Below are 10,969 nucleotides of genomic sequence, written 5' to 3'. Positions count from 1 at the left end.
AAGCATAGAAGTCAGTGGAAAGCTTTTTGTGAACGCGGCATTGAACCTACGGGTTCCATAGGCCATAGAGTTTGTTAGTTATTGTTGAAATCAATCTCACTAGGATGGGTTAATGAAGATCTCCTTCTGAAGGAAGAAGAATCTTCACATGCTTATTCAACATACACCGAATTTTGGAAACTAGTTCTGACAAGTGTAAATACGATTTGCTACTAGTGTTTACTTGGATATTTTAATGCTAATTTCGTGAATACAGAAAACTAAGAACACCGCCGTGTTTCCTTAGAATAAATATATTACTCACACACAACTATATCAAGGACAGGCTACCGTTCCTAACTATATGGTGAATGTAAACATGAAAAAAATGTGTTAAATTTCCAAATATTACTTAATAATGGACACACTACCGAAGGTCGTCATCCACGGTCACTATAAACCCGTACACAATTATTTGTACCTACAAACATCGCGTCTATTACGTGGGACAACAACATTGTAGCTGCTTGACTTTTTCGGATAAAATCCAATGTTTCAGGACTCCATAAACATCCAAATGGTTCATTTACCGATTTGGAATATTGTTAGCTGTATTTCCGGTAGTTTTTAAAACCTTATCTATATTATTCCTGCGACGATATATACAGTACTTCACTGTTACACAACAAAGAACGAGGTAGAGACTCTCCGATTTACTGAGGTTGCATTTACAACCCAATCACATTGCAGAAAATTTACTTGGAACGCCTACAAACCGAATAAAAATGCAAAGACTGGATAACTCCGGATTTTAACATGATATGGGTATCTCATCGGAATGAAGAGGGTCCAAAGTTTCGTACCAAGTATCGGACTGGTGGACATTTTCAGATAATTCTACCCAAAAACTGACCTATGAACTATATATATATTGAGATATTAATGCATACTTTATAATTATCCAAATAAGATACCCATATACAAAAAGTTATGGAGAAAAGTATGTAAGTAAATAAATTATTTTCCAAAAAAACTATATTCTTTAATTATTCGGGAGCTTCAAAATGAATTTTATTTAGAGGAAAACAAAATAGAGTAAGTATGTTAACTGAAATGTTATACAGTAAAACATAATAATATATAATAATATTATACAGCCTGGTTAAAAATTTGTCGGTCCGAAAAAAATATACTACCTCCGTTGTAATGAAGAATACAGCCTAATCTATTGATAGAAATATAAGAGATACAGCACGAAGATGATTTTTAGGTTAACACGTGAAGGTTGTGATATTATCTCTCTTGTGGATTTACCGCTAGGATTTTCATTTTATTACAGCGAGAAAGAGAGTATAAATATTCGTTACCTGGTAGTATTAATGAATTTTGTTTCCCCTTCTTTCTCGACAGCAAAATGAGTTTACGTATTGCATAGAATAAATCTAGTGACCAGAGTTGTAAGTTCGATCACTATTAGCAGCTTATGGAATTATTTACTGTTTTATAAAAGTTTTGTGAGGCCTTAAATCTCATAATAATCTATTCACGAAATTAAGATTAAAATTCTAATAGCGAGTTTGTTGTTTAAATTGGATATAACACGAATACGGTTCGAAGTATCGAAGGCCAGTACCTCGCAACAAATAAATTAGCTTTCATCTTCTGGCTATCGACATTAGTGGAGTATTGCATACAAAGATCTTGCGTTATGCAGATCTTTCAAATTGACACAGAATATAGTTATATTTCTTGAGCAGAAGTAGAAAACACAAAGAAAACTTTCCAGTTAAAAATGTGACGCACAAACTGGACAGAAGTTATGAATCATTTTTCGACGTTTTTAAAGAAACACTACGGTGGAGGAAAGGTTTGTTATCTATGTCTAGGAATGGGAATATAAATGATAAAACACTAAAATATCTACGTTCTGTTGGAAAGTAAAGGAATTGAACTTATCCTTAATAGATATATGAATAAAGTGTAATGATAACATCTTAAATAAAAGTAACATCTGCATGTGTATGTATTTTTTTAAAAAATGAAAGTTACTATTTTTTCGCACTTCGAATCATCTACAGAAAACTATAAAATAAATTAAAACATCTCGCATTGATATGTTGGGGTATTAGTTACTTAAACATAGGTGTTCAGTTTACCTCGATCCCTTTCATCTTGTCTTAGCTGTTGCAGTAAGCCTTCGATCTCACTCACTCTCTCCCTCGCGAGGTTCTGGTCCATAACTCGGGCTCACCTTGCCCTCGTGCTGCAAACGAATCCTCAAACTAGCAGTAGGAACTGGCCCTTATGTTCGCTCACAACAGGCCTTTGCAAAAGGTTTCTTCAATTGCATTCGATCACCCGGTCTCGTTCTCGAGAGCGCAATCGGTCTCGCTCTTGTGTTGAGAAACTTTCCCCCCTTCCCATACTCCCAGTTGCAATTGTACCTCCTCCTCATGTCATTGAGAATGAGGAAGCTAAGAAAAGCCCATGGTCGCGGAGATCGAGGTCCATTTTGTCTAGTTAGTTGCTGAATTATGTAATTGGCATATACTAAACAACACGAAGTAAACATGTCGTCGTATAACTCTATCTGGATAATACAGAGTGGGATAATTATTAGAATGCATATCTCGGCAGCGATGTTCACATCTTTTATCAACAGTATTAAATTATTTCGAAATGCTACTAGAAATACAATGGCAGCATATATGTTCAGCCACATAAGGATGGCTCTTATGAGGATGAAGGTAAAAGAAAGATATAATGATTGGTGCCAAGAGCGACCATCTTGAGATGTGAAAACTTGGGGGTCGACTTGCTCTGCATTCATTTTCTGTGTATCTAACTGAGGAATTTGAAACTAATTCAAGTAGGAAAGATTTAAATTATGACTAGAAATTCGGTTAGTGAGCTTAATCTTACAGTAAAACTCACTGGGAAAAAAGTGAAGTGATTTGTAATACAGTTGTTGAAATATGATGCCCGAATCCGTTTATGTTCGACTATTCTTAGAACACTTCATTTGCTTTGCTCATTCCTTATACGTAGTTCATGTTAACACAGATTTTTTTCTTTTATTTAATAAATGTACGTATGTATTTACAAGTAGAAGTTTTAACTCTAAATATACTTTTCTTATCTCTTCTATCCAGAGTAGTATGGCAGACAAGGTTTTGATATAATTTTCAGGACAAACTGCCTTTGCAATGTAGGGTTACGTTTTCTTCATCACTTGGAAATTTGTTGTTTTAGCTTAGTTGTTAAGTACACAACATAAATGACTTATTCCCTTATGTTTGTTTCATTCCAGCAAAACGCATATCTCTGCAATACTCTATTCAATTGTAGGACCCTCTTTCACTCCCAGTAACAGAATATATATGTACTATTGAAAGATACTCGTATCTATCCAAAGGGAAGGATATCCGTCTTTTCATAACATATTTACATCTGAGTATAGAAAACTGTCACTGACTTCCACATCAATGAACCAATCTCAAAAATATTAGTACTTCTATAATGCAAAGCCCCGCAAATTGCAACATTGAAGGGAAATTGGATTACAGTTTTAAAAAATCAGAAAACCTATAAAGTTAAAAAGAAGCTAAAATATGTATAAAGCTAGAATACATGATAAACATGTGTATTATGCTCACTGTAGCTAATTAAGAAGTCATTTCATTTATAAGTGTATGAATTGGAATGAAATTTTATCATGAATAAATTTACGTTTAGACTCAACATGTATACACATTGTCTGGAACAATCCTGGTTCCAAAATTCTGAAACGTATTGCAGCGTGATCGGAATCCTTCAAGCATGGGGCATCCCAAAATCGAAAGAATCGGTACATGTAAGGCTAGATGATCCTGGCAGGAAGACACATTAATATAGTGAGAAAATAATTAATTTCCCCTAAATATTCCTTCGGAAAAAAGTAATGCAAATTCCGGAAGAAAGAAAGTTGGTCCTTGGTGAATCCTGAATCTGTATATATCCAAATTCAATGACTGCAGTTGACGACTGGCAAACTATTTGAGCACCGTTGAAAAGAGTTCACTGCTACAGCTACACCAGTGCTATCGTCGAAAAATTAAGAAGCAATAATCCTAATGAAACAATAAAATACCATATTGGAACTCCAGACCTATGCGTGGTTTTCATTTTTAGTTCTGGCAGGTTTAAATCACTCCACCAACGTACGAATCAATACAATGTGTAACGTTTCTGAATTTATATGAAGGAGATCTCCCATTGTTATGGTGAAATGAACTCTTGAAATGCAATCGCGTAGCACAAACATATGAAACAAATATATGCAGTATATAAGGATAAAAATGTAGATTTTACTGATTAACAATAAGATATTGGTTTAGAATGAGAATGTCGATTAGGAGATATATTGATTTATTTTCTGGCTATTAAGTATTGTGAATGACTTTCAGTGTCCGCACTGTTATTTTGCTTCTTTTTGGTTTCCAATTAAAAAAAGAAACTGTTAATAGTCAATCTACCAGCAAATACCAAGGCAACCTGTTACATGAAAAATTAGTGTAATGTATCATGGTAAGTGGCCTTTTGGATACTATTGGGAAACACGTAGAAATTTATTGTTATATCATAGGATTAATTACAAACTCCTAATTATTTTGTCAAAATAATAGTAGCCAAGAAGAGATACTGTGTTTGAGGTCAGCCATCTTCGACGTTTTGATGTGCATGGCTGTGATGTCTAGGCCCTACGAATTTTTATGTCAAAATACGAACAAAATCTTTCAGTAGTTGAAATCTGTTGAATTATATTTTAACATGGTCTTAAGATTAAATCTTCGTAATAAATATAATATGGATACATTCCGAAAGAATTAACAAACTAAATCACATGGTATCAATGTAAAAATGCAAAAAAATCTACTTTGACGATGACATTTAAAATTACAGTTGGGTAATTGAGTGAATGACTTTATGTTTCCTGTACTCGTAGTCGAATTTACTATATGATAGAGTTTAGATTTTCAGTTTCCTTAAGAACTGCGATTATACTCCCTGATTAAGTGAGGAAAACTATGTTCAGCAAATAATAGGTTTAACTATTTTCAGTAGCAGCCCTAACAAGGAATTTGTATATCTCGCCTACGCAGGTTCCCAAAATTTTAACATTGTTAAACCATTTACCGTAGTAGAAATTAAATATATTCTCAGGTGAAATACAACTGCTCGTGTCTTCGCCTAAAATTAAAAATTTTGATTTCTGATTTCCTTTGATTAGGTAGAAATTAAACGCTAACCGGATTTCCATTACATCCATTTTCTCATATTGCATCTCAACAGAAGTTTGTATGTGCATTTTGCTATACTTACAAAATAAGGTTTCTTTGATGACTCATTCACGACCACTGTATTCCCTTAATGTTGATAGTGTTCCAAGGAACAGTATTTCAATATTGTCATTTAACAAACCCAAACCTCAAGATTTAGTTTTAATATTTAAATGATATCGTTTGAAGTTTTACGTTAACTCAAACCATTCTAGAAACTTTTGTTCTGATGACTCTCAAGCTTTTGATAACGATTGTGTGATTGCTATATGTATGATCACGTGCATTAATATGTGTATGGATGTGTTCTTTTATTGAAGGTTATATAAGTTTAGTTTTACTTACCAACATGTTAGATAGGTGTAGGATAAGAATATTTATTTGTGTGCCTTTCTTGTGTGCTTCATTGTATTGTGTACATGTGTTAGAATGACGTGTGTGAAATAAAAATATGTTATGAAAAAGTTCACGAGCTATATGAGAAATTACTAAAAAAGCGTAAGTTATACAGCAGGTATTAACTATGGAATCTGACACATTATAGAAAATATATGCCAAATGGAAGATAAGTAAAACGATCTAGCACACCACTGTATAATGAATTATATTGAATTCAACACAAAATTCAGATGCTATGAAACATATTGTAATTATTTAAGAACACAACGATTGTAAAAGGTATAAGGTCTGGAATTATGTAAAGAAATATTCTTGTTGTTAACTACTGTTTTGATAAAACTGATATGCAGTACCATAGAAACTGTTAACATGTAATTTCGAGAATATTTTATATGTTTAATTCTCATCAAATTATTTTATTAATACAAGTTTAAACTAAATAATAACATTATTCTCGAAATAAAATATAGAAGACATAATCACAATATTTTCTTTGAGTAGACATTGGAATTTAACATTGTAGTTTTATGTAGCTGAAATTCAAGTGAAGTTTTAAAATTTACTTAGAATACATAAATTGAATAAAGTAATGTATCACATATTTTCAGATGTTCTAGACCGACTGAAAGTAGGGACAACCAAATCCTTAAAATTACTCCTCTTATTTTTCTAAATTCTCAGTTTGGATATTTTTTGCGTTGTGCAAAAATTATGGTTAAAAGTTAATGTGAATTTTTTTTTCATTTTAAGGCTGTTACACAATTTACTCGGTTTCAGTAGTTATCACTGCCAAATCAACTTGGAAATCGTTGTACTTTGTTGGGTGTTTCGTATTTTGCAACCTTTCTCACAACTGTTTACAGATAACTTGCTACATGCCTGGATACAGAGCTTCGAATTGTGATTCAAGATACTAAGGAAAATCATCTATGGCGTAAATTTCTGTTTCAATTTTCTCATGGATATGCGGCAATGGGTTATTGATTGTTGGTAGAACATCTACTAGGGCCCAGGAGGTAGCGTGAGCACCAGTCAGCAATACATTTGCAACATCCATAGTATTAACAATATATATATGTAAAATTTGATTCCCATAGACAAGATTTCTGGTTTATATCTTTCACATGAGTACTCAGAAAAGAAAAAAATACAGCGTATTACGTAATAGGAATTATTACGACAACCTACTCATTGAGTGATACGTAGTCGCTGGTGAGTGTGCATAAGCGAGTGACAACATAAAATGACTCCTAGTAGCAGATTGAGTAATGAGTCATCTAACCTAGAAGAGTACTTCCGCTATAATAATGAATGGTCTGTACGCAGTGTATGCTTAGAAATTACAAGAGCACTACTTCCGGAGTCACCTTGAAATGAAACCTTCGGTGATGAATACCTGAATTTGAATAAGGAAGGTAGTGTGTTAAACACCGATGGCTCACTTCATAATACTAATAAGGAAACATTGAGTCAGGAAATATTAGGACCAATCTGTCAGGGAAACATATCAATAGGTTCGAATGTACGTTCGGCTAAGCCGCTATATTGAACCGATTCAGCCAGGTATTAACACTAGCACTTGGCAGTAAATTTCAGAACCATAATTAGTTAGTAAGTTATGATAATGAAAGTTGCTCTGCAAAATTCTCCTTGGTCAAATTTGAGTTCTATTTTCCGGGTCATATAGCTAAACCAATGAGCTATTGATTGCTGATAGCACATCTGCTAGAGCTCAATAGCTGGCGCGACCACTAGGCAGTAATACATTTGCAGCACCCATAGCCTTAACGAAAATGAACATTGAAACACACAACAATACAAACACATGCACACATACATAGTTATTTATTTTATTTTGATTCGTATTACAGATTATTATTTTTATATTTATTTATAAGAAAAACTACGATGAAATATTTTAAGTGAGGTTCGGTGAGAACTAATTAATTATAATTCTTAAATTAAACTTCAACTACTTGTGTTTTCCATTATACCGGTCCATGTCGAAGTAGCAACGGAAATGCTAGCTCAGTAGTACACGACTGCTGCGCGATATACAGCGCATTCACAAATTACGATATAGTTTTCTGTGAGCGAAATTCAACTATAAATAATGTACTACCTTTCAAAAGTCAATAATTGTCTGCTCCTGAAATTATTACGTATGGCCATCTTATACTTCCGACTCTGTAATGGATAAATAGGCTCATATGCTACTTCGTTAAATCTTTATAATCTGCTGAGAAATGATTTTATCCTAACAATCATGGAATGGTGGACATTTAAAATTTTCTAGTTTACTTTTCTCCTCGTTCGTGTAGTATCTCTGAAAATCCTGAAGTTAATTCTTTCCAATGAAGAACTGAAACGTCAATAGCCAAGGCGAAGATTAATTGTGAAACTAATACATATATTAGAGAAAATTCCTCCTTTGGGGATCATGATTGCTCAAAACAAGCCAGAGGTTGCTCGCAAACAAAAACAGTAACGATTTATATCTCTCAACATTAGTAACACCACATGTTTATTTTTAAATAAATTTTCATGGAAAAGATATATCAGAACATATTAATTATGTCATGTTTCAATTCTTTCGTTTAGTAGCACAATGAGTTTTTATGGGTATAATAATTTAAAAGGGCGTTGCTTTTAAGATATATGGAATTACGTAATTATTGATACAGGCAGTAAATATATAGGGAACGGTATACTATTATTGGCCCCCTGACTGCAAATGGTCATTTCAAAAACTAAATTATATATTAAGAGTTACATTTAGTATTGTTGCGTCATCACTTCATCATGGTGATACGGTGTCTGCTCGTTATTTGTTCTGGTAGCTTTTGTGGTGTGAGTTGATTACGAGAAGTTATGGCTTTGTAATTCTCAAACACTTTCTGATTTGCAGATCTAATGGATTTTATAAGGAATTGTTTGTTTTCTGTCCTTGAGTAATTCATGAATTATTGTCGATTATCTCACCATTTTTAAGAATCAAGTTGAAGAGGGGTAATATTAATAAATCATGTACTTTTACGTTATATTTTGTTTCTTTTGGCATTTATAAGAAGGTGGAAATTAACTCGAGTCGCAATTTAGTTCCTATACAGTAATTAGCCATCTATGCCACTAAAGATCTATCCTTTAATACGAATTATATACTTATGTTTTATTGGAAAATCAACTTTACGTTTTGTTTTCTAGCGTTCATATGATGCATCTGTACAGTTAATAGCCGAGGTAGCTAATGCCTGTTATTAGACTGGCTAAGAACTTCAAATATTTATATCACCTCATAATGGTTTTACAATTTTGTAAATATTGTAATGAATTATTCTATTAACCAATATTGCTAATACCATTTTTAGGTCATTGAACACTCAATTCAAATGTCAAAAAGACCAAAATATTCATCTACAGGTCTAAAAAAAACTCACTTCAAAAACTGTATAAATGAAGTTGTTTCCTTGCGGGCAGCTGTGAAAAGGTATAGAGTTAAAAGAGCAACTCTTCAGCTTAAAAGGAATAACCTGGATACAAAGATATCGTTGGCGCATCACCTGTACTGACAATGGAAGGGGAAAATACATTAGCTAACTAAGAAAACTTTATGACATATTTCTATTTTAGTGTATAGGATAACAATTAAAACCTTAAAGATTGTCCACCTTTATATCTCCCCACTATCTCGATTATTACTGTCATCTCTACCTGGGCATTTTGGATTGTGGTGTTCAAGTCTCAAAGTTTTATATTGACAATGATATACTGTAAGTAGGGCTAGAAGTTGATTTCCATAGTCTAATTCTAATACAGATTCTAAAATAACGCCATAACATTTAAAATGTTGTATAAAGTATTGTTTTTCTTAGGGAGAATAGATAAATATAAAACGTGTATTATTTTACAAATTATTGTTTTTAGAGGCAAAAAGATATTTATCATATAGCAATGTCTCGTGCTTTCATCAGAATGTTTCGAATGTAATGCTATGTTTATTTGTAGCAAATGTATCCATCACCTAATTATCTTTACGTTTAATGTTTTACAGAGTTTTATGAAACGCCACCCAAATATAAGTGAATGAACAAGCGTCTTCGTCAATTCTACAAGTGTTTAAGTGAGGATAATATACAAAAATGGTTCATATATTTTTAAATAGAAAAATGTAGGAGATAGATTAGACGATCCTCGAGAGTCTGGACCGATGATGAAACAGGTTTTGAGGTAATCCCAGCATCTGGAACTATTCTTTCTGCAAAGTCAGCTAAAATGTATATTCTAACGAAGAAGGATCCTCAATAGAACAAATCACGGTATTGTTCACGTTTTCTGCTAATAGTCTTGCGATCCCCTCTTAGAGTTTATCCCTACAAATGAATCCTACAAAAGATGACTGAATCAGTTCCGCTTTCTTGGTAATAAGAACGAAGCAACTATCATTTGATGACGACTGGAGCTTTTACGATGATAGAAGAAACATGCTTTATCCCTTTTTAGTAGAAAAGAATTTAAAATATCCCATACGTTTGTTCCTTGATGGAGATGGACCTGACTTATTAGCTAAGTATTATATGTACACTGCTGTTCTATGAGATTACAGTGATCCACCCAAACGCAACCAGAATTCTGCAGCAAGCTAACGTTGGGATGTTCGACCCATCAAAATATATTGGCATAATGCAGTGAGAAAGTGACTAACTAAACACCCTGATGAAGTGCTTACAAAATATTCATTAGTTTCAGCCTTTCAGGGATCAATTTGGTCTTCCATAAAACTGAAACATACGAGAAGGGATTTTTAAGCTTGTGGTTTTAATCATTTAACCCAGATGATGTAGACTATCTAAATGTCTTGTTACTTTATTCAAATATGTACATCCGAAATTTCATTAGGGCTCCCTTACAAAGCGTTCGGTTTAAACGGTTGCAGTCATTTGACAAACTAAACGAATATTCTTGTGATAGTGACTGTAATTCAGAATTCTTGATTTTGTAACATTTGTGGTTTTGCTTCAGAAAAGGATAAACATAAAAACTCTAGTTATTTTTCTATAGACCGTGATACCCTTGCTCTTCAAATGATACTTAAGGTAAAGTTCAGTGGCGCAATATATGTAACGAAGCTGGAAAAGTAGGAAATAATAGAGATGTAGATGAGAATCGTAATCATTCGGAACTACAAAATAAATATAGATTCTACAAATGGTGAACCAGTGCAAAATTCTAAATCATCGTGTTCGACAAAATATGCCAACTTCTAATTTAGATAG

The sequence above is a fragment of the Thermobia domestica genome, chromosome 3 (genome assembly GCF_964235325.1).
Source record: "Thermobia domestica chromosome 3, izTheDome1.hap1.1, whole genome shotgun sequence".
NCBI lineage: Eukaryota > Metazoa > Arthropoda > Insecta > Zygentoma > Lepismatidae > Thermobia > Thermobia domestica.
The sequence above is the reverse complement of the archived record's forward strand: the minus strand, read 5'-3'. Positions refer to the sequence as shown.